General features: G+C 37.2%; 1 protein-coding gene across 1 annotated transcript in view; it reads right to left on the bottom strand.

Moving 5' to 3' along the window:
• LOC114353434 (neural/ectodermal development factor IMP-L2) overlaps window positions 1-14,897 on the bottom strand; it is an 83,623-nt gene extending 68,726 nt beyond the window's left edge. Inside the window, exon 1 of the mRNA XM_028305452.1 lies at window positions 14,683-14,897. The gene's annotated coding sequence lies outside the window, so the exon portion shown is untranslated. The remainder of the gene's footprint in view (window positions 1-14,682) is intronic.
• Window positions 14,898-27,876: the final 12,979 nt, after the last annotated feature.

The following is a 27,876-nucleotide window of genomic DNA, read 5'->3' as shown; positions in this document are numbered from 1 at the left end:
TGCATCTCGTTCAGGACTGCCCAAGATTTCAATCAACAAGACTTAGCCATAATATAGTTTGCCAAATTTACAACATCGACCCATTCAATTTCCAACAAATGATAACCAAGCAAGATTCCATAACAACATTTACCACCCACATTGAAAACATAGGGTGATTGCTATAGTAATTGGCCTGTACATAGTTATTGGCCACCTTGGCTAAAATAAAAATAAACAAGCATATGTACGTTATTAAGAGTGGAAAAGAGACACAAATACTTTCTCTGAGCAATACGCTGTCCAATGTAGTATGTCAGAGTAAGAACAGATGGCACTCTAAACAGCAGAAGCTTTCTTTCGACAACGAGTCGTCCGAGTAGCCGCATGCTTGTCAAAATTTTAAGGTAAATATAATTATGAATATTGTTCGTAATTTAATTGTTTTTGCTTGTTATAGTAATTTTACTGTTTTTTTGTAAAGAGATAAATGGTAGCTTATGTAGATAGATTAAGTTACTTTGTTTTGGAACAAAATAACTTTAAAATTATACCGGCCAATAACTATACCACGTTTTCTATTTATTTCAGTTATTGGCCATGGGTGGCCAATAATTAAATTTTACTTTTATTGTATTTTTATTCAAGATTAAGTTAATTTAACCCTTAAATATTTGCTATTAAAATACTAACGTCCTAACCTATTAGGATCAGTAATTAGCCGGGGGGCCAATTACTGACACTTATGCACGGCCAATAACTATTTTTATTGATTTACTTTACCTAGATTGTTACAAGATGCCGTAGGTAACACAGTATACTAAGGTTGGTATAAGCAGTTGGAACAGAAACACTTAATCAGTTAAAAAAATAAAACAAATAATACCTGAAATGCAAAATAATTTTTTTTTATTCTCTATCGTTTGTGGGACTATTTATTATAAGCAAAATGGATTGGAAGCGGAAGTTACAGATGAACCTGAACCTGTATATCAGAGGATTCTGGAAGAAAAAGCTTAAGAAAAAGAAATCCTCGAGAAAGAAAAAAGGGAACGGAAAATTGAAAGAGAACAAAAAAGAGAGGACAGAAAACGGAAAGCTGAAGAAAAGAAAACTGCTAAAATAAAAAAAGTAAGAATAATGTATCTGTATCCAATCAAATCTGTAATATTTGCAAAAAGCTTATAAAAAATAGACTTTTAGTATGCTCTGAATGTCACCGTGTCTTTCATAAATCTTGTGCAACAGCATATTCCTGAAGAAGAAGGAGACAGTTATCTTTGTCACAATTGTTACAATGTTACTGAATGTACTGACGATGATGAGATAGATGAAGAAATCGATAAGAGTGATACTGATGACGAATTCTTAGCTAATCTTAAGGAAAGACAAAATGAGTTAGGATTACAAAGCGTGAAGTTTCAGTGATTTTTATGGGTTTTTTTCGGTGGCTAATAACTGTACTTCTAGGAGCCAATTACTGTGATTTTGAGGCCAATAGCTAAATTTAATGTGATCTCTGATATTTTTAAAATTATTATTGTAATTCTTATCGTATAACACCAAATAGGTACTAGCTTAAATAGCAGCAATATTGTTTTCTCATAATAAAATATAAAAAGTAAACAAAAGTCGAGTTTTTGTTACATTTTACACAAGTTAACTTACACAACGCTCTTAAAGGGCCAATAACTGTAGCAATCACCCTAGTTAGCAACCTAAAATCTTTCAACAATTAAAATTCTAAATCACGTAGGAGAGAGCAACGCGTAAACCGATAGCGCCGCGCTCTCTCTGAAATTAAAAATGCCCAAATTAAAAAAAAAAAAGAAAAAAAAAAAGAGTGACGACCACGAGCTGGAAACTCTTTCTAATTTAGAATAATAGAAGACGTTAGGGTAGTCAAGTGGCGACCACGTAGTGTGGGCAGGCCGCCCACTAGGTAGACCGACGATCTGGTGAAGGTGGCAAGAAGTATTTGGATGCGGGTAGCGCAGGAACTGTCGTAGTGAGGCCTTTGTCCAGCAGTGGACGTCATTTGACTGAAACGACCACGACAAAATGAAGGACATAGGGTGGCGAAGCCTAATGTCCGTATATTTGTCCCTTTGCAATCGGCAAAATCTAGTTTCTAATAAATCTAGTAAATCTAGTTTGGTACAGTAAGAGACTTTTTTTTCCCTTAAAAAATCATTACAAGTTTGTATTAGTGTTTTAGTTTTATAACCTTACAATGTTGCGAGCCCAACAAAGTAAGAGAAGTTTTAGATTCAAGATTTCAAATAACATGATTTGGCAAAAAGTTTTGGATTCTTGTAGAATTTTTCCAATTTCATTTACCTACTACTCTTGCAATAGTACATAAAACTGAAAAAAACCTATAGAAGATATTCTCCCGGACATAAGACAATGTATAGTTTTCTTTGGAATTGGCTATTAGTTCATTTATTTCAAACAAAAAAAAATTGTGATCAAAATATATTTAAGATTTTATTGTTACGCAAAAATATTGTATTTCCTTAAGCTGATACTATAACTTGATAACTGATAGTCCCACTCAAGTCCAGTGAATACATTTAGATAACAGCTATATCTATATGCGTAGTAGGTATATAGGGTCATGTCTCCAGTTCTCGTCCAAACGACGAATCACTTAAAAACAAAGTGGAAAATATTTAACCGTATCACCGGTCATACATCCAGGTATTAATAATCTTGCGGATTTCTTAGTGTGCCGGTACGATTTAATTTTTGTCTGTTTTAAAAAGTAATTCATCGTGTGTACAAAAATAAATAGGTGGACGCGAACGGGTAAGGTGACCCTATTCTAAATACGTAACGAAGAAATCGTTGATTCAAATAATTTATTATTAATTTCATTGTATTGAACTGCGTATTAACAGAGTAAATACAAATAAGTAGGTCATCTTCATAGAAACGCACCGAGAGCGGTTTGTATGCGAGCGCGCCAATAAGTATGCGGCGCGCACGCACACACTGACAAAATTTAGCGTGGATTAGCGGGGAGTTGCGCCGAGATTTCGGTGTTAAATTCATCAATGGATTGCGATTTATACAGTAACATAATGTTACTTGATAAATAGCAACACGACAGGTATTGGATATGAAAGACGACCTATTTTTAACCGACTACAACAAAAGGAGGAGGTACTCAATTCGGTTGGTTTCGGTTACGGTTACGGATATCTGTGCTTTAGAATGCAATTTTTAATAGTTGTCCAACACGGTTCATTCATGGCCGCACACTATACATCGAATAAAAAGTAATAAAAAAATAAAATTTGATATTAGATGGCATTATAAAGGTAAATCAGGATGTATGACTTTACATGTAATGTAAAAAACAATTTAAACTGCCTACATCCGAAACTATCCGAACGGTTACGGTTTCGGATATTTTTTTAATTCGGATATCCGAAAGTTTCGGTTACGGTTACGGATATCCATAACATCCCTGCTGTCGACGGTACTAACAATGAACTGAACTAAACCTTGTCACATAAAATCAGGTTACGAGTCTAGATATAACCGAAAGATTCCGCTCTAAGCAATTTCTACAACGATCTGACAATTGGCAGTCAACTCTTAACTGTTAGTTAATTTAATCTTGTAATAACTCGATTTCTGTGACTTTTGGATGTAAGAATTGGAGCTCTGACCATGATATAAAGTGAACTGAAATAGTTGAAGAACAGGGCCTACACCGATTCATCGTCATCATAATGTTTTGGAGAAAAACTGGTTATCTTACATCTAACTGTCGGAACACAACAAAACTGTTAACATTGTTGTTATGGCGACAGACTTAGGATGGTGGTAGCTAGCCAGGACCTTGGTCGCCTCTTACGACATCTAAGAGTGGAGTTCTTATTCTTTTATTATGCAAGACAAGGCAGGTATTTGACCGCAATCGCACCTGGTGTTAAGTGAGATGCAGTCTAGGGTGGTACATATCATCTGTAAGTGCCTATTCACTCTCGCCTTGAAAAGGCCCGGATTATAGTGTTCAGGAAAGACAGCAGCAGGCAGCGATTTCCAGAATTCTAATCTGGAGGAACATGATACACAAATAATTAAGCAAACATCGAACTGAAGGCTCACATAATAAGGTTAGTAAAGATAATCTCTTTGCTTGAGGATTAGACACATCAGGAATAATGGATTTCTAATACAAATACATATTATTATCATTGTCATAATGTTACATAGCATATTGATAGCAAATTAGGTTCGCCCACACATAGTTGTTTGTAGGGAAAGGGAGATATTTTGCAAATAATGATAGCTTTGAAGAGCATAAATTTTCTGATTAAATGTATTGTTTCTGTTAACGAACAAGGAATGTAAAGGATCTTACTTGGTTGTTAGAACGAACGAAGCGTGTGGGTTGTAAAATTTTTTTTTTTTAACAGAGCAAGTCAAATTTTTCATTGTTTTTGGACCTTAAGACAAGACTGTAAGGTTGAATTTAAAGTGGGAACTATATTCCCATAGCCCTATTAATCCTTCAAGGCCCGCGAATCTAGACAATAGATAATCAATTGTTATGACATTAATTAATGCCGTCTGGGACTCAAGCGGTTAAGGGTTAAGGTTTCAAGTTTGATGTTAGATTTACGGAACCGCTTATAGGAGTCCTGGGAAGTACTTTAAATTATTTTGGACCCCCTGTTCCTATTAGAAATCGAACCAAGACCTACTTTTTTTAAACCTCTATAACTAAAATGAGTATCTATTAACTAGGAAATAAGACAAAGTTGTTAATACATAAATATTAAGAACAATGGTAGAGTTAAGATTAATTACAATACCTAAAGTTGTTTCCAGGCACATAAAGGCTATGAATTTTAAATAAAATTATCGCGTAATATAATGATAATTATAATGTATTATGACTTCATTTGCATTGTAGCTTGTATGACACGACGGGGCGCATTCCTTGTATAGGAAATAGATACAAATTATACCTACTAAAGAGCAATAAAGTACAGCAATTGATTTCCGTTACTAGTGTAGAGCCATAAAACGAGCGGTTACTGTTAATCATAAATATTTGTGATTGAAATAAAGATAAATACTTTTTATTGGAGTCAGTACCTCTAGCATGAACAACTTTCGTCTTTAATCATCAAAATCATTAAATCATGAATCATTAAATTATCAAAATAGGTTTTGTGCAACCATTTCTCATACTAAGTTCACTTTACGATACGTTCGCAAGGGCGCTGTTGCAGTTTTCGTACTATAAATCTTTTGATGGCGATTCGAATACAAACGATTCGAACTCGAAAGTTTTTCGTGCTAGCCGTACTGTGTGCCTACCATGAGTTTACGTTAGGTGAGCTCGCTAGCGAATACGTCAAGAAATTCTATGAAGATTTTATTTCTTGAAAGTAGCCACTAGGGGCGCTGCACAATATGTCATACATTTAAATGTCATTTTTTTACGCAGTCGCTAGCGAGCACACCTAACGTAAACTTATGGTAGGCACACAGTACTTTATTTGATACCTATTTCGAAAGTCAGTCGCTCGACTGTCGCTCGCTAGCGAGCACACCTAACGTGAACTAATGGGTAAGCACACTGATGTCTAGATCTCATAGTAAATCTCCGACCGAAAGATATAATTGAAGTGGACGGTAGAGCGAATTATATTTGGAACGTGTAGCTAAATACCCTGAAAAGGTACCTATTAGTGTTAATAATTTGAAGTTAAGTAACTGCTCGCAAAATCCATGGAATCAAACATTTTTTTCCTAAATCGTTTTTAACGTGTCAATCTCTTTGTGATTAATCAAAATAGTTTAGGTATTTTTAAGTTAAACTTCATTTGACTAATCTATGATCGTTTAAGCGATTTTAAGTTCGTACGCTGGTTTCATAGCCACACTAAAATGACAAGGCCTTATGGGTTCAGGAAGACATTTTTTGCAACACTAGTAGGATTTTAGAAGTAATCATTATAAGACTAAGAGCTAGTGAACGCTGGACTTACGTATCTAAATATAACTCAAAGGCGACTGACTGACTGACTAACTGACTGACTCACTGACTGATTAACTGATTGACTGACATAGTGATCTATCAACGCACAGCCCGAACCACTGGACGGATCGGGCTGAAATTTGGCATGCAGGTAGATGTTATGACGTAGGCATCCCCTAAGAAAGGATTTTAAGAAACTCCACCCCTTAGGGGGTAAAACGGGATCCACGCGTACGAAGTCGCGGGCGACCGCTAGTTGTTTTATAAAAGTTGAAAGTTTGTCAGCACATACTCCCAACATAGGTAAGAACGTGGGTGCATCATGAAGTTTGGGTCATCGTGGCTTTGATAAAATCGGATCTAGTGCGTAAACTACCACACAAATAGTTCTGAGTACTGCGGATTTAACTACGTAGTGCGAAACTACAATACAAGCTAGAAATGTAAGGAATTCTCTCGTCAGACGACTAGATGAAACCAAAACATCCAAATAGATACACAATGAATCACAGTCGTAAATATGTCAATAACTAGATCCTGTTTGGGTCCGTTTGATGCGTAGTATACTATAGTTTTGACGTCACGTGACGGCCTAGACGAAATGGATCAAACTTGAACGTCATAGAGATCTTTTGATTGCCTCCTCTTCTTCCTGAATTCTCTCAGAAAACAGAATAGGGATGTTTTCTGGGCAAAAAGCAAGAGTGAATTAGTCCGTCAGTTAACTTATCAAAAAATACTGGACACGTATTTTTCACTTTTTCAAATTAATAAAACTTGAAAGAGATAAAGCGCGTCAAAATTCAAAAGAAGGGCCCGTGACGTCAAGAAGTGCTTAGAAATGTAGAACTTTCTTATGTCACACGGAACTTCAACGCACCATAACTTCGTAACTTATTTGATTGACAAAAAGAAATATTTGTGTTCAATGTTTTTTAACGATATAATTGACGGACCAAAACTTATTTTTTAGAAAACTAGCCTAATAAGTTGTAATAAGACATGGCAAATTCCCTCCAGACGCCATAATGATCTTAATAATTTGTATTTTAACTCCATTATGGGGTACACACAAATACAAATGCACTCTTGAGTATTGAATAAGGACTGTCAGGGCCTAATGCGGTTAAAAAAGAATCTGTCCGAAAAGGTGATGATTCTGGTCATCAAATAGGTACATTGTTTTAGGTATCGGACCAACATCGAAATCTAAAAGAAATCTGATTAATCGACCAGCAGTTACAATTTGAATATGCAAGTTTTTTTTAGTTTCTTGAGGTCCAGCGATCCTAAATTAAAAACTACAGTATGACAGCCAAAGCGTCATATCTCTAGTAGTCAAGCCAGGATTTTTATTGAACGTATCATATCCGACTCGGACGGATCTCGTCTCCCTTAAGATCTCACGGCAATGAGCTGACCTGCTTACCCTGGTTCCTAGCAAGGCATCCGGCCTTTGATTGATCGAACCTGGCACGGTGGGATGACTAAGAGGCACTTTTTTCACACATATACAAGTGCTGCGGCTTGATACTCTTATCGATAAAGGATACAGTATAAAAGATAGAACTTTAAAAAGCACTAGTTGGGTATATGACAGGATTTCTCAATAATTCAAATTCTACATAAAAGAGGATGTTGTCGTCGATTGATTGATTGTTTCAAATAGCCTACTAAAACAAGGAACGGAAAAGATATACAAAAATAATAAATAATGAGCAATTCCACACAATTTTTTACTTGGGAATCAATAATAATGATTTGGACAGCTTTCTTTGAAAAGAAGAATCTGAAAGAAGAAGAAAAGAAAAGTGGAAATGAAATAGGCAGGTCAAACCAAATAGTAAAGAATAAACTGTCATGAATAAAAAATCGATAACACCGCTATATTTACCGATGAATACTATCGGCACCCTATCGATATATGACGTAAAACCTCCCAACATCCCTACCCCCACGTGTCCCAAAACATTTAGCGAACACGAAATATTCCCAGGCGTAGTACATAGGATATACACTCGGCATCAAATAGATCGCACCTCCCGCAACAAGCACTTCTCAAACGTATGCATCCCCACTTCCCAACAATATTGGCACCATTTAAAAGCCTAGTTCTAAACTTCATTTCATAAAAGGAAAGGTTTTTACCCCAAAAATGTGTCTGTAGAAGGATCCAGAGTCACTTCTTCAAAAAATAGGTAGTTACGCTTGAGCCAACTTTTATGGCTATAAAACTGTTAAGTTGGGATTAATCGTTATCCATCTGTAAAAAAGGACACGTGAGATCATTATTTGGTTTTATAAACCATAAAAATTGGTCTAATTGATCCCAGAGGTGAGCCCAAAGTGAGGTCTGTTTTCAAGTCACATTTATGGTATATGTTAATAATTTATTTAGAAATTAAATGTGTTTTACTGTAAGGATATTTATTGGGCTTTCAAATAACACCAATATTGTTGGGGCACCATGATTGTGTCAGAAGAAAATCTTTAAAGTTCGCGTCGCGGAAGGTGCGGTTTATTTGATGTTGAGTGTAGTACATTCCGTTCCTGCCGGGACTCGACTAGGCGGTCCGACGACCACGTGCAGGATCACGCCACCGCTTCCGCCGTCGGCGCATACATTGTTGCGTTAAGGCCAAGCTTATGACGTTGTGTGGAAGGAAGCCGATTATGAAATAGAAACGAACGTGAAAAGAGGCAGAGAAATAAGAAAAATTCTTTCCTAAAAAGGTTTTAAGAGAGGGTGAGTGTCAGCGTATTACGGTATTACACTTGAAATCGACGTATTGAAAATTTTCAAGTTAGTATTTAAAATTTAGCTTAAGAGTGAATGAGTCCGATTCTATTGATTTTGAAATTCGATTTAGGCGGACTTATCGTTATGAAATTGTACTACCCAATTTTTTTTATGCATAACAAGGCAGGTATTTGACCACAATCGCACCTGATGTTAAGTGGGATGCAGTCTAGGATGGTACATATCTGCCCTGTAAGTGCCTGTTCACACTCGCCTTGAAAAGACCAGGATTATAGTCTTCGGGAAAGACAGCAGCAGGCAGCGAATTCCAGTCCCTAGCTGTTCGCATTATAAGAGTCATCGAAAAGCTTAGTGCGAGCTGGTGGAATTTATTTATTTATTTATTTTTGGGAAACATACAGTTACAATATAATTTAACTTAGGTGCAGTAAGAAAACTGTCAACAATATAAAAAATGTCAACAACATAGGGATGGTATGCTAACCTGCGTCTGGATGCGTCTAAATAAAAACAATGTTTCATATTATTTCTCGCTGATTCGTTAGACCATAGGACATTTGTCACAATAGTTGTTGTTGAGTACAAACCAAATAAAAGTCACGATTTTAACAGATGTTTATCATCTAAGTAATATTCTTGAGACGCTATAATTGGCAATTTCCATGTAGTATGGAGATATTTATGCTTGGTTTCCATAATGTATTAATTTTATTGTTAGGTTGCTAAAGATTGAATTCCATGAATTTACCAATTTGGCCCAAGTTAGCCGCTGGCTAAATTATAATACGCTATTATAATCTAAGCAGCGTAGGTGACTTTCTAATGTAATCAACACAATAAGAACAATAAAAGTATTTAAGTATGTTTATATCAGTTGTCTAGTACCCATAGTACAAGCTTAATATTGGCGTAGATTGGGACTAGAGGCGCCGTGTAAATCTATACCTATAAAAGCGAAAGGTCACTGACTGACTCCCTCACTCATTACGAAATTTCAGAAACTACAAGTGCTAGGAGTCTCAAATTTTGTAAAGGGGTTCCTTTTAAAACGTAGGTGCTCACTAAGACGGGATTTTTCAACCCATAGGGGCTGAATTTTACCTCCATAGGGAGGTAAAACAAGATCAATGCGCACGAAGTCGCGGGCGCCCGCTAGTTGTATAATACAAAACTATTTAATGAAAAATTTAACGGTTAAATATATGTAATAAGAAATAAATAAAATAACTAAATATAACTCTCCTTAACTTCACTTCGCGTGATCAAAATAACAGCGTAACAAAATAGAAAGAGATTGGCAATTTGTGAATGTGGCTATCTAGCATTTATGGCTACATTGTTAAGACTCATCATTATGTTTTAAAATACATTAAAACGTCTATCATTATTTCTTCAGTCAATTTTGTACTGGAGTTAATACCGGATGTAACATTGTAACAGACATTTTTTGGAAAATATTACCTATTTTTAACGACATAAAAAACCACGGCGATTAGCTCAGTAATACGAGAATGATAAATACACCTTCGGGGCCAATGTTTTAAACGACAACATATAAAATAATAGGATAGAATACTTTTTTTTTGACAGAAAGGTATACCAGTAAGCAAGACATATAATTAGTGAGAGCAGAGTAAGATAAATAAATAAGTGAACAGGCAACTGCTTGTATATAAGAATACATATTATGAAAACTGTAAAAATATTTCTGTAGAATAATAAGTTTCTCTCAGCTACACAGTTGGCTGGTTATATGGACTATCCATATAAAAGGAATGTTGAAATATTTTTGACTAACAGATTCCAATACCACTGGAAATAAATATTAGTGCCATGACAATAACTTAAAGATACGTTATCTAGTTGAGTTACCTGTTAAGTATTTTATAATAAGGTACTTCATCATCATTTCAGCCACAGGACGTCCACTGCTGAACATAGGCCTCCCCTTCAATGACTTCCACATCGCACGGTTGGTAGCGGCCTGCATTAAGCGCCTTTCTGCTACCTTTATCAGGTCGTCGGTCCAGCTTGGACGTCCCACGCTGCGTTTTCGGGTACGCGGCCTCCATTCCAGAACCTTGCTGCCCCATCGGCCGTCAGTTCTGCGTACTATGTGCCCTGCCCAGTGCCCACTGCCACTGCAGCTTGCTAATCCGATTTAAATAAATAGGTATCACTCAAGACCCATTTATAATTGCATAACACATACCCGAACGTCCTTCAGATACGTGAACTAAGCAAAATTGCAAAAAAAAACAGTTTAAAAATATTAAATGACCAGCTTTACACCGCGTCTTCGCCCATGTAAAAGCTTGTCACACAAATACCAACTTATTTGGCCAATTCACTTACTATCCTTATACATTATAGCCTAGTTATTTCGTTTCTAAAATTTCATCAAAATCCGTCATTTAATATTTGCGTTAAAGAGTAACAAACGTCCATCCGCTCTCACAAACTTTTACATTTATAATATTAGTTGGAAAATTTTATACGCGTAACTACACCGACCTAGTTATTAAATATCAATGAGTTGACAATAGGAAGCCCCATTCATAAAACATGTGTCTGCGCACTTCTTACTACGTTTGTAATAACTCGTCCAATCTGCATTATAACTGGAATTCCTACGAAAGGCTATCGTAATACAATCACGTGTCAATGTGTCGATTTAGATATATTTAATGAGAGCAATAGTGGTACGACTCGAACACAATATTGCTGCTACAGCGATTATAAAGACAGAACGATTTGTTTTCTTTCTCGGTATGATAATTGTGCAAGTTTTTGAATGTGTAATCATTAGCAAGTCTTCTTGGAAACTTAGTTTATTTATAAGGAATAAAGAGAGACCCAATAATGTGCCCTTGGGAACACCTGTTTAATATCAGTCACTTCGATATACCCATGTCACGCCTTTAAGAGGTACATACAAAAAAAAGCTTAATTCATACTAAACATGAAGCACTCATGTTCAACAAGGTAGTTTATTAACATAATTATGCTACTCGTAAAGAAAAAAGGCGCAATTTTTTCGTCAATTAGCAATATTTTAAAGTGTCAATAGCCCGATTCCGGAATACACTTCAAAGGCAGTTTAAATGTCAGACATTAAGGCTAAATATTAAATTCAAAGTTGTTAAAAATTGTCGGTCTAGTATAGTAGTTCAAGAATAGGCTAGATAAATGATTTTACAAACGGTTTTAGGAGGATCATTTTGTTTTCAGCGATAAGACAAGACTAAATGATTGTCTGCTTATAATAGAATTAAGTCTATTGAACGATAAGTAGAAATATCTCAATCAGTTAAAATTGTATTTCATTATCTATCACAGATATTTTATAATGATATTTAAGTTATGGATTTTCCGATATAATATTTTGGTTTAAGTTTTTGTGATAAGCCGAAAACAGAGGCCTGAGAAAATAGGGCCTGTTAGGGAGACCTATGTCTACTGGAATGATAATTAATGTTTTGTGAGAAGTATGACGTAGGTGGGAGGAATGTGCCAGTTATGTGCACAGTCGAATTTGAACACCTGTAAAAATAATCGTAAAAATTCCTGACTAAATCAAATAACAAGACAATATGCCCAAAACGATTGAAGTGTTAAAATTTAAAATAAACATTAAAAATGTAGATAATGACATACAAGAAAATAATGATAAGAATCACACTAGTGATAACCAAGAGTTTCAAAATACAGTGAACATTTAGCAAAACGAACACCTTACTTTTTGCAGTCACTCAAATGATCTATCAAATTGACCTCAAGGTTTTCACCGTGAACTCGCGTCCAACGAACTCGATGCAGCAACCTTGCATAGATACGTTTGGCCTAGAGATGAATTGCTTAATAGTGCAGTGGGTACGGGTTCAGTGCTCTGTAAATCAACAAGTCAAATTGGTTATGTAATTTGAAGGTAATATTGAAGACACACCTTAAAAACCTGTGACCGAGAAAATAAAAGAAGTCAAACCAAAATACGCAAAAAATGACACCTAATATTACTAAAATAAGATCGTAAGGACAACTTGTTTCAATGTTACCATTATATTTCTTATATTTTTTTGTTTTCATTATGTAAGTTTATTTTTATTTATTTCCCACTGCCAGCTAGCGTCTTCGTTAATCTGTGTCAGAATACTCAGAAACTGGTTCAGCTATTTTGGCAGCGTGGAATTCGATTTGTCATAGTTTTTGACTAATTTCCTAGAAATTGTCAGTTACTAGACAACAATTACTTTTATGTGATGTACAATATTGAAGCAATAATTTCAAGCCTGTATGTCACTGGACATACTTTTAATCTTTAAGGACTAGAATTCATCCAGCCTCACCCTTAGGGATGGGTTTAAACGCCAATGATCCATATCCGTGATCTATACTATACTTTTAACGATACGACACATCTCTGAAGTCATCAGATCAACTGGTCTGAGGAGCTGTAGGTACATAGAGTGTATATTAAATTAAAAGAGATTACAATACATGCTGAGCTACACTATCGGGAAGCTGATAAGAAAGATCTCCGTGCTTTGGAGGACAGGTTAGGCACGTCAGTCCGATTGAGTGATATCAGATGATTGGACTCAAGAAGTTTGACATTAGTTTTCCTGTCCATTATGTTATAGAAGATAACAGAAGGACTACATAGTTTGTCTGAAGAAAGAAGAAGAGTGCCTGTTAGAGGTACTAGAGATCTTCTGGTCCAAATGATAAAGTAGGTTAACAGAAGAGCTAGCATGGCTGATGACAGAAGAAGTAATATAACAATCCCTCTATAAATGTCTATGGTACCAATGGTCTTGACTTGATTGATGGGCACTTCCCATATAATATGAAGGACATAGTCTTCCAGCAGTTTTAAGGCGCAGTTTCAAATAGATAAGTACCTATTCTTAGAATAGATACTGGACCATGTTTTACTGGATACCAACATGGCAGAGAGTATAGACGATAAATCTCCCGATCTTTCGTGTGTCTACGCAGGTTGCAACCCACACTAGTGGCCGTCCCATCTTCCATGGAACCAAATTCAAACCACCAAGTCTCTTGCCATCACTTCGAACCAGGCCAGGTTCAAGAATGGTCAGTACGGAAGCGCTAGCAAGAGCCCTGCGTATGAAGTCATTGAGGCTGGCGTGACGGGAGTAGCCCGGCACTTCTGCTGCATGACAGTTCGTGATGGCCAAGGGAGTCAACCACGTCACCGCAGTTTAGTCTTTATTGATATCAAGAAAAAAATTGGCATTGAGGGGAATCCCCTGAATAGGAAACATCAAGATTTTGAAATCACCATGATTATTACCATATATTTTTATTGGGGTCCAGTGGCTTTGAAGATAACTCTTTATAGTAAGGCGATGCGATGGTTATCAAATTGATCGAATTACGCATTACCCAATACGACGCGTTGTTACGTGAGACATTACAAACTGAGGTTTACCCCCATGTTCTGTTAATATTCATTTTGTGTGAGAAACGAATATTATTATACCGATCTATCTAAAGAATCCTCCTGCTTTTCATAAAAATAGCTGTATTACTTACGTTTTCTTAGAAATTTTCTAGCAAATTTTTCGCTATAATGAAGAGACAAAAAAAACTGAGTTTAGTATTCAATCAGTAGATAGTACTGTTAATTTTTCTGATTTTCTAGTAAAAAGTGAAAAGTTTTTGAAACGCACGAGTCTAGTTGTAAAATTATGTTGTACTTATATTCTTACTTATTATACCATAACCAAGTGAATATATTCCATTGATACACTAATTACGTCTTATAATAATTCAATGAATCTCATTTCAAACACGTGGTAACATAATTCACCGACAGACCTTATGACCATACGCATAAGGTTCACATTCCCAACGGAAGCAATTTGCCATAACCGTGCTTAATTCTAGTGCAATAAATAATATCACTTACCGTAATCACTCGAAATCGTTCACTGTTACTTTATAGCAAAATACATATAATATTGTATGCTATGAAACACATTTAACATTTTGCAAAATCAAAAACCGGTTTTGTCTCACTCACACTCGTCGCATTAGAAAAGAACACAGTGTAATAGGGATGTTTGTAGCGTCCGTTTTTCTTATCGATAAACGTTTGATCGTACGTCTATTTTTCGCGAGGGCACGGTGTGGAATGGCGATTTCTAGGTAACTTTATCAGTGGTCGCAAGACTGTTGTGTCCACAACGTAGTGATGTGCTAGGTATCGATTTTAATGATCGAGCGTTTCTCGTAGAAATCGCGTGATGTGCCGGTCATTGAACTGTTTCTAGATGACTGCGCAAATGTAATGTCAAATTGTGTATAAAAAATTGTAAGTAGTGTAAGTATTTTAAAACGAATCTAGTTTTAATTGATTATTACAATCAAATTATTTTATTAGGAGATAACGCAATAATTTAGAAAAACAAATTAAGTCGTGATAAGTTAAGATGTGTTTAATTAATTATTTAGGTAAAATGTGGTATAGACAATTAGGTATTTTAGGCAATCTTCAACATTTGTAAATAATTTTCTTCTGCCTTGTTTTTCGAGAAAATTATGCCAACATTCAATTTGAACCACTCAGTGAAGAAGGTAATATTTATAGCTGTATTTTGGTCCATAAAAATATAATATTTATTTTCAATCGAATTTATTTGCTAAAACCCTAAATAACATTTCAGATTACCTTTGATCGTGAACGATAAATAAATTATTAGTAGAGGAAAATTTATTTGTAACTAGGAGTAGAAATACGATTCCAAATAAACTTATAAAAAGAACGAAATAAAATATGTGATTCCGAGAAATTTTCCACAAATAGGTAAATCATATTATCTATACTAATATTATAAATGCGAAAGTAGCTCTGTCTGTCTGTCTTGCTTTCATGCCTAAACCACTGAACCGATTTTGATGAAATTTGGCATAGAGATAGTTTGAGTCCCGAGAAAGGACATAGGATAGTTTTTATCCCGGTTTTTAAAACAGGGACGCGCGCGTTAATGTTTTTCTGTGACAGACAAAATTCCACGGGGGCGAAGCCGCGGGCGGAATTAAGTAAAAAAATATTTCATGGTATTCAAAATAAATCGAAAATCTTAATCTTGCCAATTTCACATACCTAGTAAGAGTCAAGATCAATCAACATGCAAATCATTGGGGGAGGCCTATGTTCAGCAGTGGACGTCCTATGGCTGAAATGATGATGACGACGAAGAGTCAAGATAAATAAATAAAACATTTATTCGCTATAATCTTCAAGTTACAAATTAGGTGTGTTGGGTTAAGATAATAACTAACTAACCCTAACTAACTAATCTAACAAAAACATAAAGCAAGATGTATAAAGAAGTTCTATTCATGTAATTCACCTAAAATTGGATTTCTATTCCTTTCTCAAGAAAACCGCAGGTAAAGCCTTCCCACTAGGTGGACCGACGATTGGGAAGTACCTGGTTGAGGGCAGCGCAGGACCGGTCGTTGTGGAAACACTTGACGAGGCCTTTGTCCAGCAGTGGACGTCATTTTGGCTGAAACGAACTCGAGGAAACCCAACTAACTTCAAGACTGTTGACACAAACATTACTATGAGGTCTCACAGTGCGCATGGACGCACAGGGTGACACAGGAACCAATCACAGAGCTCTATTCAACGCTGTGCGTTCGATTTGCTGATTCACTTAAGCAAGCATCGTTTGTGAATAAAGGCGTAAGTGTCATTTGGTGTAGTGGTTCGTAACGGACTCCTATGCCAGAGGTCTCGGGTTCGATTGCCGCTCAGTACGAACATTTATTTGCATGAACATTATTGTTTGTATTGGACTGGGTGTTTTCTATGTATAAAATATTTAGGTATGTATTTAAAAAAAAAACAAGTATTTATACGTTTTTAGCGCTTGTCTAGTACCCATAGCACAAGCTTTGTTTAGTTTTGGGACTAGAGGCGCAGTGTAAAATGTTTTTTTTTATCCATAACGAGGAAGCTCTTGGCCTGTATCTCACCTGATGGTAAGTGACGATCAGGCTGAAGGTGGAAGCGAGCTTCACCCGGAATCCTCAACCACGGAGGAACTGGCCATCTTACCTCTAACTGCCGGAACACAATAATGCTGTTAACATTGTTGTTATGGCGACAAACTTAGGTAAGATGGTGGTAGCTAGCCAGACGGACATAGAACAAGCCCTACCACCAACCAAACCGAACAGAAAAATCTGCCACCACTGGGAATCGAACCCGGGACCTCTGTGTCTGAAGCAGGTGGTCTTACCACTAGAACATAGAGGCGGTTAAGTCCAAGGATATTTATTTATTATCTACAATTTCCATTAAGTGTCCGCGTACAGTATATTCAAGAATGACATCTGACGCGTCGCGGAAGATATTTCCCACATAAACTATTGTCCTAATTATGATGATCAGTCATAAGGTAAATGATTATTACCGGTTATTACCCACTCAGTTCAGTGTCACTGTCAAGACGATAAACTTTGACATTTCCTATTTAATGAAAACTGAACTGTATAAACTATGATGAATGAATTTTCAAATCAATACTAGAAGTTATGCAATGTACGATAACTAAATAATAATCTGTACTAATATTATAAAGCTGATGAGTTTGTTTGTTTACTTGAACGCGGTAATCTCCGGAACTACTGGTCCGATTTGAAAAATTCTTTCAGTGTTAGATAGCCCATTTATCGAGGAAGGCTATAAGCTATACAACATCACGCTACGATCAATAGGAGCAGAGCAATAATGAAAAATGATGCGAAAACGGGATTTCACGCGTACGAAGTCGCGGGCACAGCTAGTTTTAATTATAAGCGGAAAAATGGGAAATTAAATACAAGGAATTTTGAGATTAAAAGAGACTTTCTTAGAATTCGACTTCGAACGTTCATCAAAATAGGGTTAGCGTTTAAGCTGTGGTTAAAGCTAGAAAATGTTACAGCAACTGAGGACAGACGATTAAGTAAGAAATATTATAATTCACAACAATAACTGACAAGACACTTCAACTCGTCTTGCCAGCTTAGGGAGTGTAGGTCAGATCCTCCATTATTCTTTGGTAAACTGGAGAGGTTTTGGGGAGATAAAATTACTTAATGTGATAATGATGACGATGATTTGGATTTTGGAAAGTAGTCAATATTTTGACAGGAAGAAGTCAATAAAATGTTTTGCAGTACATTTCATACATAAATTTAAGAAATTGTCGGAAGAGCCATTTCCACTCATCCCTGAATTCTGTCAGAACCTACATCCCTCTGTGTATCCTGACATTTCGTTTTTCTTTCAATGAGGGTTTTCGCGTATGAAAAATCCGCCAGATGTCAATACGTAGACGCGAGGTCCAAATGCTGCATGATTGGTTATTTTTGACATTACATTGACAGATATGTCAAAATCCACCAATCACGCAGCAGTCAGACCCCACATCCACGTCCCGCCATCTAGCGGATCTTTCATACGCGAAAACCCTCATTGCTCTATACAAATTATTTTTGGTCTACCTCTTATTTTGACCTTAAACGTTTTAAAAATGCACATCACTATAGTGACGTGCATGTGAAGGCGTGTCTACACACCAAATGTTATCTTTAGACGACAATAAATTACAATTAGGTATGTATACTAATATTAATATTAGTATGGACTTCGGATTTTTGAAGCTGGTGGTCAGATTCTAAGCTTTGCACTGTTTCATTGAACAAGTGACGTCAAATGTGGATCCATAAAAAATATGAGGAAACAGTGTTTTGAAGCTGATTTGAAGTATCTACTACTTATTACCAAAACGTAACATAAGTGGGCGGAGCATAAACTTGTAGAACTAATGGCCGTTGGAACAGAATATCAGAAAATTCCAATAATCATTATCATTTAAGTATCATTATTATTAAATACTAGCGGCCGCCTGCGACTTCGTACGCGTGGATCCCGTTTTACCCCCTTCATCTATCTTACGCGGTTTAGATATTTTCATACAAATGTTTTTTCCCGCTAACTCCCGTTCCCGTGGGAATTTTGCAATATCCTATTGTAACTAAGCTTTAAGTTTACTAAGGTACCTACATGCAAAATTTCAAGCGTCTAACTTAAGCGGTTTAGATTTTTCATACAAAAGGATTTTCCCGCTAATTACCGTTCCCGTGGGAATTTCGGGAATTCTTTGTTGTAACTAAGCTTTAAGTTTACTAAGGTACCTACATGCCAAATTTCATGCGTGTAACTTTAGCGGTTTATATTTTTCATACAAAAGGATTTTCCCGCTAATTCCTGTTCCCGTGGGAATTCCTAAGTATACTATAACCTGCCCAGGAGTATTAAGAATAATTGTACTAAGTTTCGTTAAAATTCGTCGAGTAGTTTTTGTTTCTATAAGGAACATACAGACAGACAGACAGACAGACAGAGACAGACAGACAGACAAAAATTTTACTGATTGAAGTATAGATTGGGTGGCGATCACGGACCAGAAGACATAGTGTGGACCGACGATCTGGTGAAGGTCGCGGGAATCGCCTGGATGCGGGCTGCGCAGTACCGGTTGTCGTGGAAATCCTTGGGGGAGGCCTTTGTCCAGCAGTGGACGTCTTTTAGTCGAAACTAAAGAATATCCTCGAAGTCGTAAACCCACCAGGGTTATTATTCTTCTTCTTTTCGAGTCGACAACAAACCTACCAAGTGTCAGCCCAAAACTCCGCCACAACAGTGGCGTTGTCAGTAGCACTCATCAAATCCTCAAAGGGTTATTAAAAATACCACGGTATTTCAGTCGTGTCTAGTACAACAGAATAAGTACAGTACTTTAGTATTCAAGGCACCTGATAACTACCCGGCAGAGGGAACACTCCAGGTTTTTAGTGGTGCTAGGTAAAGACTGGTAATTTTCTTGGGTTAAAAAAGGTTTCTATTTTATCCACAACGAGGAAACTCTTGGCCTGTATCTCACCTGATGGTAAGTGATGATCAGGCCGAAGGTGGAAGCGAGCTTCACCCGGAATCCTCAACCACGGAGGAACTGGCTATCTTACCGCTAACTGCTGGAACACAACAATGCTGTGAATATTATTGTTATGGCGACAGACTTAAGTAAGATAGTGGTAGCTGGCCAGGCGGACTTAGAACAAGCCCTACCACCAACCAAACCGAACAGAAAAATCTGCCCCCATTAAGAATCGAACCCAGGACCTCTGCGTCTGAAGCAGGTGGTCTTACCACTAGACCACAGAGGCGGTTCTCCCTTTAAGAAAGGCTCATTAGAACCTTACTTTCGAACTACATACACGATAAGAGATCTCCACTTGGAAGTATACCTCAATGATGATGGTGACTTCCCACGTCCACAAACGATCAGCAACTGCCGGTGACTTTGTTAGTCATCACTAACGTACCTGACACGTGGCGCAGCTAAAATTGAACAGTCTGCACATTCTTCAATAATGCTGGGTCATCCCATGTGGTCTTCAATCTTGATCTGGCAAGTTACATTGTATTCGTGGGCTGTAACAATGAATATTAGAAATTATGACATTTATCAGCATTTTTAAAAATAATTTGTTAGAAATTGAGATGCTGATCAAATGATCGTAACTCGAATAAAAGTCATGCCTGTATTTGACAAATTATTTTGTTGTGAAACATAGGTAAGAAGTATGGTGTACAAGCAAAAGATGTGTTCAAGCCGTGATCAGCCTTGTCGGCAATTCGGCATACAAATGCTAAAACATGTAACAAGTTCGTTCGTTCGTTCGTTTCAGCCAAATGACGTCCACTGCTGGACAAAGGCCTCCCCCAAGGTTTTCCACAATGAACGGTCCTGCGCTGCCGCATCCAGGCTCTTCCCGCGACCTTTACCAGATCGTTGGTCCAGCTAGTAGGAGGCCTGCCCGTAACAAGTATTTTTATTGATTTTAGCAATTTTTTTACCAAGCTTAATAGATCTTGATCTTGGCAGATAGTTGATGCTTTAAAGTGATTCAAGCTCTATAAACACAGTTCGAATAAAAGTTAAATACCGAAAGATGTGATGATGAACAAACTAGGTATTCAAAATAATACTATTAAATAAACGACATTTTTACGCCATACGTAGGCATACGCTAAACTTTGGGTTTTTATAATTAACATCAATCTGTAAAATTACCTACATATACACAAATGTGTGCGTAAATACCAATTACACAATTACAAAATTATCGCATGCTTTTGCCCGCGGCTTCACCCGCGTGAAATTTCGTTTATCACAGACCGTCATAAATTATAGCCTATATGTTATTCTGGGTTATAAACAATAATACTGTAAAGTTTCATCAAAATCCGTTCAGTAGTTTTTGTGTGAAAGAGTAACAAACATCCAGACATCCATACAAACTTTCGCATTTATAATATTAGTAGGATTATTAACATTATTATCACACTCTCACTTAGACCGAAATATTTTCCCAAGTCCAAAGTGCGTAAATTTTAAATACGGTTAAATTTTTTTTTTATCGGGGTATTCCCAGGTTCCCCCGACAAATTCCGTGTAATATTCCCACGATTGTGACTTCAGGAGAAGATGGGAAGAACAATACCTATGCATTTTCCTAGAAATATTTTTTATCATTTTATTTCCTTTCAAAGAGTTAGTAAGTATAACGATAAATACCTAAATAATAAGAATAAGAGGTATTAATAAAGTGATCTTGAGTTTTTCTTTTTTGAATAAACTAGTTTAATAAAATAAATATGTAACTACAATACAAGTATTTGTAAGTGTAAGTATTCACAAACGATGCTTGTTTAAGTGAAGCAGCAAATCGAACGCACAGCGTTGAATAGAACTCTGTGATTGGTTCGTATGTCTCTGTGCGTTCACGCGAACTGTGAGACCTCATAGTAATGTTTGTGAATACGAGCGTAAATCACTTACTACTAATTATGGCAAATTGTTAAATATAAAAATCAAGATCGCGGGAAGCAACACAAGATCGGTCGTTGTAGAAATCTTTGGTCCAGCAGTGGACGTCATCTGGCTAAAAAAATCCTTTTGTACCCTTTGCACCACCGGCCTGCACCACTGGTGGTGCAAAGGGTATTTTTTAATCCCTTTTACACCACCAATAGTGCCGCCCTACCATTAAGTGTAAACGATTATCTATAATGATATAATATTTATTAATATAAAGAGGAAAGATTTGATTGTTTGTTTGTACTGAATAGGCTCCGAAACTACTGGACAGATTTGACAACATAACATAAAAATTAATAGCAACTATTCATACCTACATACAACGAATAATTCCTAAAGTACCAGGGCAACATAATCATAAAGGAGCTATATCAAATTCTTCTTGGTTGACCCGAGAAATAAACATGTATCATAAAATAGATCCTTTATGGTTATGTTGCCCTGGTACTTTATTCGTTGTATGTAGGATGTAGGCCCGGGGTATCGTGGGGCTGAAGTGAAATGTTTATAGGCACTTACACACACACAAATTAAAACTTTTAGGTAGGTTTTGATTTATTTATAACAATTAAATTATTAAGTTTTTACAGTCTACTACTAGTTTTACAGTCGACGGTAGCACAGCACTATTTGTTGGTGGTGCAAGAGGGATTTAAAAATACTAAATAATTTGTACCCTTTGCACCACCGGCCTGCACCACTGGTGGTGCAAAGGGTACAAAAGGAAAAAAATGAACGAACAATAAATCCAGTCACAAAAATGGCAGACTTTTTTCTAAAATCAGTCTATAGATGATCTTTATCTTTTTTATCATCGACTACACGCGCTTGGTAACGCGCGGTTCCGGCTGTCAATCATCAATTACCGATGAGTAACGTGCGGGTAGGTACGTTACCGCCACGTGGTATTGCCACAGCGCTAATAGAACGGCCAACTCAAGGCCGCCTGGTCTTATCGTTTGCAATAATTTGCATTATGGCTGTATACTAAGTCAGAGTTTGAGATTTCGATCCCCGAAACACAAATCATCATGATCATCATCTCAGCCATAGGACGTCCACTGCTGAACATAGGCCTCCCCCAATGCTTTCCATGTTGCCCGGTTGGTATGGTTGGTAGCGAACTGCGTCAAGCGCCTTCCTCCTACCTTTAGGAAGTCGTCGGTCCACCTTGTGGGTGAACGAAATACAAATAATGTATGTCTATTGGTCCAAAATGTGTTTAAAGTAAAATATGATTAAACTAAAGAAAATAAAATAATATACTTTTACAAACTAAATAATTTAACTTAACTAACACTACCCAAGATCCGGTACTGAAAAGATGTCAAAGATAAGTGCTAATTCAACGTTTAGGATTTTAGCATTGCTATGGTATTCGCTAATTTTGGCACTACGGATCAACTGTTTGATGTTTCAGTTATTGGTTAATTTTAACTTATTTTGTTAACGTCATAAATCCATAATCGAGGGAAACTCGTAACCTATAGGAAAATTGTGCGTAGTATAGATCGTTTCATCTACGAAGACGCGCCCCACAAATTTTTGATCAAGGGAAACGCGGGGTGCGGGGAGTTTGATCCGAGCAATACGAGCGTCATGATTGTAGTGTGCGTGTGCACTCATGGATAATTTAGCGTGTACCGATAACACTCAAACATTAGCGGGAGAATGGTGGGGCGCGTCTTCGTAGATGAAACGATCTGTACTTTAGGTATAATGTTATCCTTATTAAAATTATTAATGAGAAATTAACCGATGTATTTTATAGTACCTATTAGATAGATTTAGGTGCTATTTTAGGAAAAGCTCATGGACTACTACTGCTTTCGCAAAAACTCTCTCTCTCTTTCTCTCTTATAAAGGGCTGAAATAGGATTTATTCTTCACCTGTAAGGGGAACATGGGTCTCATCGCGACATTTTTATATGAGTATCATATTATAGCAGCCGAAACGTCAAGCCGTGAGTACATAATATGTAACTCATATAAAAATATCGCGGTAAGACTCGTGTTTCTCCATACTAGAGGCACGGGATTCCGCAAGAGATGAACAATCACAAATATTTTTATCCCGCAAATTAAAAAACACTTTTTCATTCATTATTACGAGTCAACTTTATGAATGGACATTGTATTGAATATTCATGAATTAGCCAAAATTAGCCAAAGGGCGGGCTTCAGATTAAAAGTAACTTTTACATCGTGCCCCTGAAAACAATTCACAGTTTTATTATTCAAATTAGTCGAAGTGTTTGAATATTAAGCCTCGGGTACACTTGGGGCCGTTTTGGGCCCGATTGGTATTGTTCCCCAGTCGACGAAGCATATGATGTCGTGCCTTGCGTGCCCAAACAACTGCACGCAGGAAGATTTAATGAAGGCTACTGACAACGCCACTCTTGTGGCGGAGTTTTGGGCTGACACTGTGTAGGTTTGTTGTCAATATGACAAGTAGAAGACCTGGGCCAAAAGGCCTTTGTCCAGCAGTAGGCGTCTTTTGGGCTCTTTAGTCAGCTGATGCCGCTTCAAACTTATCCTGGGACTAGTTGACTAGTAGCTAATCAATTTTATGATATTTACGTATTAATATGCATAAATCAAACTGTTCAAGCCTTCAACTCTTATCCATGTTCGATTTTTTTTATGTATGACACGACAAGTATGTATTTGACCGCAATCGCACCTGGTGTTAAGTGAGATGCTGTCTAGGATGGTACATAATCTGCCCTGTAAGTGCCTATTCACTCTTGCCTTAAAAAGGCCCGGATTATAGTGTTCAAGAAAGACAGGAGCAGGTAGCGAATTCCTGTCCCTAATTGTTCGCATTATAAAAGAGTTAACGAAACGCTTAGTGCGAGCTGGTGGAAAGTCGGAGAATTTTTTGGGAGTTGGATAGACCTTATGCTAGTAATCCACTAGTAAGTAAAATATTGTTTTTACGTGTCCACAGCATGTTTCTCTATTAGACCCCAGTGTATCCCAAGCCTTATTCTTATTTTAGTTTCGTAAAGAACTAATTTGCGTTAGTTCGATTAACATGACTATTAGTAAACAATTTAAATTTTAGTTTACAAGGAGGCCTGGTATTAAGAAAATATTCTCGTTTTGGTAACGGCTGAGTCAATGAAGATCGTGATGTTGAAAACATTAGATTTCATCATCAGCCCTTTACAGTCCACTGCTGGACTATGAGTCTCCTCCACTATAGTGGAGGGTTTTGCCATAATCTCCACGCTTGGCAGGCGGGTTGGAGATCGCAGTTTAAAAGATTGATGTTTTTCAGAGAGCGCTGCTGCCCATTCTCTGTTTGATGTGTAGTCCCTAAGTCGCCTCTTACGACACCCGCGGGAAGCGTAGGGGTTGGTGACAAATGTATTCTACTCTGCCGTCACCACACGGCTAAGGTCCTAAAACCCTGTCATTAGATTTCACTGAATGGGATTAAAATATGGACCAAAACTAAAAAGTCGGTGAAGTTATTTTAGGGGTGATATACTGTTTGTACTCCGAATGACTGTCCTGACTACACCGATCAAAATGGCGCGAATATTTGTTATGCGCAACTTTAGGCACAGAGAGCGGTGCTCAAGGTTAGTGCATTCTTGCCCATTCTACATCCCACAACAGAGGTATATAAACATTGGAAAGTGTTAACTGTCCGACAACTGTTTGTACTTGCTGTCATACTTCGCAAACACGCCCTCTACCCATATAACCCGCTTCTTAACGCTGACAAACGCAGGAAGGGTACTGTATGCTCCACCGTCCAATTCCAAACAAAATTTGCCCACAGATTCTTTTGTTTTCTGGGAAACCGACTCTACAATAATGCTAATTCTACCCTCACCATCTACCCTCTTCTGCATCGTGAGTGTAAAAAGAAAGTTTCAGAGTGGCTCATGGACTTGAGCTATGATGAAACCGAAAAGCTAATAACAGTGTTAACATAAATACCAAAACAAATAGGAAATTATTATTATTATGGTAGTATAGGTTAATATATTATTTACTTAACATTCTCTAAAGAAGCACTCACATTCACGCACACACACACACACAGCATAGGCATCAGACTCACACAAGAATGAACATCAAACGTATCTTATACATTTACTATGTAATTCTGTACGATTTTTTTTGTGTGAGTAAAATAAAGATTTATTATTATTATTATTTAGGGCCCTGTAACCACGGTAATATTACCGTGCTGTAACTTTTGTATGTATTTGTAGAGATTCTTTCACAATTATTATTAGTTTTATTTTACTCATATTTTTAAATTTTATTAAAAGGAAAAAATTGGAAACTTATCCATTAAGCTGATTTTTGTCTTGAATTTGTGTTAGTCCAGGAGAAGTTCAAACGGTACGAAGTTCGCTGGGTCAGCTAGTAGGTACCTAAATTAATTCTTGTGCCATACAAAACTAAGCACCGAAAGAAGAAACTCCTTGCCAGACAACCTTTTGAGGGTTGCTGCAAAAGCCCCGATGACCCAAACTTCATGATGCACCAACATTCTAACCTAAGTAGGTATAGGTACCTATTGGGAGCATATGCTGACAAACTTTCAGCGTTTATAAATTACGTAGGTCTGGCGTTCACCAGCTATTAAATTACATAATGATATCGATATTTGCCAGTTTCTACGTACTTTCCTTAGGCTAAGAACTCACGGCGCGATTTTCACCCGCGCCCGCTGCGATTGTGGAGTTGTGGTTTTATTTTAAAACTCACGGGAGCGTTTGTTTGCGCGGTTAGGCTAAGAACTCACGGCACGATTTTCACGCCAATCAAGTCACTGATCTACTAGTTGTCGCGATTCTACTAGTCGCCCGCCGGTGCCGCGGGACCCGCATACAACCGCGCACGCTGCGGGTGAAAACTGCGTCGTGAGTTGTGCATTAGTTTTTACATAAGTATCTGCATTCTACAGAAGCTGCGAGCCCGCAATCGCCGCGGGCGCGGGCGACAATCGCGCCATGAGTTACTAGCCTTACTTATGAGATCAAATACTAATAAATATATCTTTAGTCCAAACACCACTTAACTCTATCAAGGCGCATCAATTACTTATATTACCCCCCACAAGGGATGATAGCCTTAATTACTTATCATTGGACAAACTGTGGGGATCGTTTGAAGCAATTCTATCAATAAGTCTCTTCAATATAAAGTGGAAAACCTCCATCTACCCACGCATTCGGAAAAATGATATTTGTTCTGTTGTGTTTAATGGAAATTTTTCGTCTTCAAATATTTTACAGTCAGACCTGGTTTCCACTAAGACGGAGAGAGCGGAGAAATGTCGGGTCGTCAAATCCAAATAGATATAACTCAAAGGTGACGGACTGACTGACTGACATAGTGATCTATCAACGCACAGCCAAAACCACTGGACGGATCGGGCTGAAATTTGGTATGCAGGTAGATGTTATGACGTAGGCATCCGCTAAGAAAGGATTTTACGAAACTCCAACCATAAGGGGGTAAAACGGGATCCACGCGTACGAAGTCGCGGGCGGCCGCTAGTTTTTCTATAGAATTTGACAGCAGCGGCGGCGCTATGCAGTCCTATGCGGAGCTGTGCAAAGCGGAGACGAGAAATGGAAATAATGAAATCTGATTGCATATTCAACACACTTATCTTCTCCGCTCCGCTTTGGTGGAAATCAGGCTTTAGCGACAAATAGCAGACACACAACCTTAATCTAATTATAACAAAGACGTGTCACGAACTTCTTGACTACTTTGGGTGTCAATGTAATATCCAATTTTTCAATCTTCAATTTAAATATTTTGATATGATTTTGACTATTAAGGTTACCTGGGTGACCATTAAATTTGTTTTGTAATGTGGTACTCTACTACTTAACATTAAAATTAGAAAAGCCCAGGTTTTCTATAAAGAAACCCATCTCTATACTATGATACTAGTAGTTAAATACTAAGCAGTCGCCAGCTTCGAAAAGCACAGAAAATACTTTCATAAATGACACAAGCACCGAATATGAACTACGTGAAGAAATTAACCAATTAAAACTCAACCTTATCTCTACGGAAACAGAGCTGGAAAGTACGATACTGGAAAACAATAACTTAAAGAAGAATATTACTAAACTAAATAATGAAATACACTTGCTAAAAAACCTCTGTAA

The sequence above is a fragment of the Ostrinia furnacalis genome, unplaced genomic scaffold (assembly GCF_004193835.3).
Source record: "Ostrinia furnacalis isolate ACB-3 unplaced genomic scaffold, ASM419383v2 OfSCF1657, whole genome shotgun sequence".
In the NCBI taxonomy this organism is placed as follows: domain Eukaryota; kingdom Metazoa; phylum Arthropoda; class Insecta; order Lepidoptera; family Crambidae; genus Ostrinia; species Ostrinia furnacalis.
Note: the sequence above shows the minus strand (reverse complement) of the source record. Positions and strands in the feature narration are given on the sequence as shown.